The sequence below is a fragment of the Crocuta crocuta genome, unplaced genomic scaffold, assembly GCF_008692635.1.
Source record: "Crocuta crocuta isolate KB4526 unplaced genomic scaffold, BGI_CrCroc_1.0 scaffold3, whole genome shotgun sequence".
NCBI classification, from domain to species: domain Eukaryota; kingdom Metazoa; phylum Chordata; class Mammalia; order Carnivora; family Hyaenidae; genus Crocuta; species Crocuta crocuta.
In genome coordinates, this window is record NW_027529934.1 from 4,308,210 (window position 1) to 4,308,454 (window position 245).

Consider the following 245-nt stretch of genomic DNA (forward strand, 5'->3'; position numbering starts at 1 on the left):
CGCTCCCTCTCCGCTCGGCTCCTCTCCGCGGCTCCCCGCTTCTGCGCGCCTTTCTCTCCTCGTTCCTCTCCGCTCCTCCCCGCTCTCCTCTGCCTCCTCGTCTTCCCTCTCCTCGCCTCTCCCCTCCCACTCTTCCCACCGTCCCCTCTCCCTCGGCCGCTCGCCCCGCTCGCTCGCTCGCCCGCTCGCTCGCGCGCACTCACCGGCCCCGGTCCAATTATCACATTCATCACCCGCAAGACACC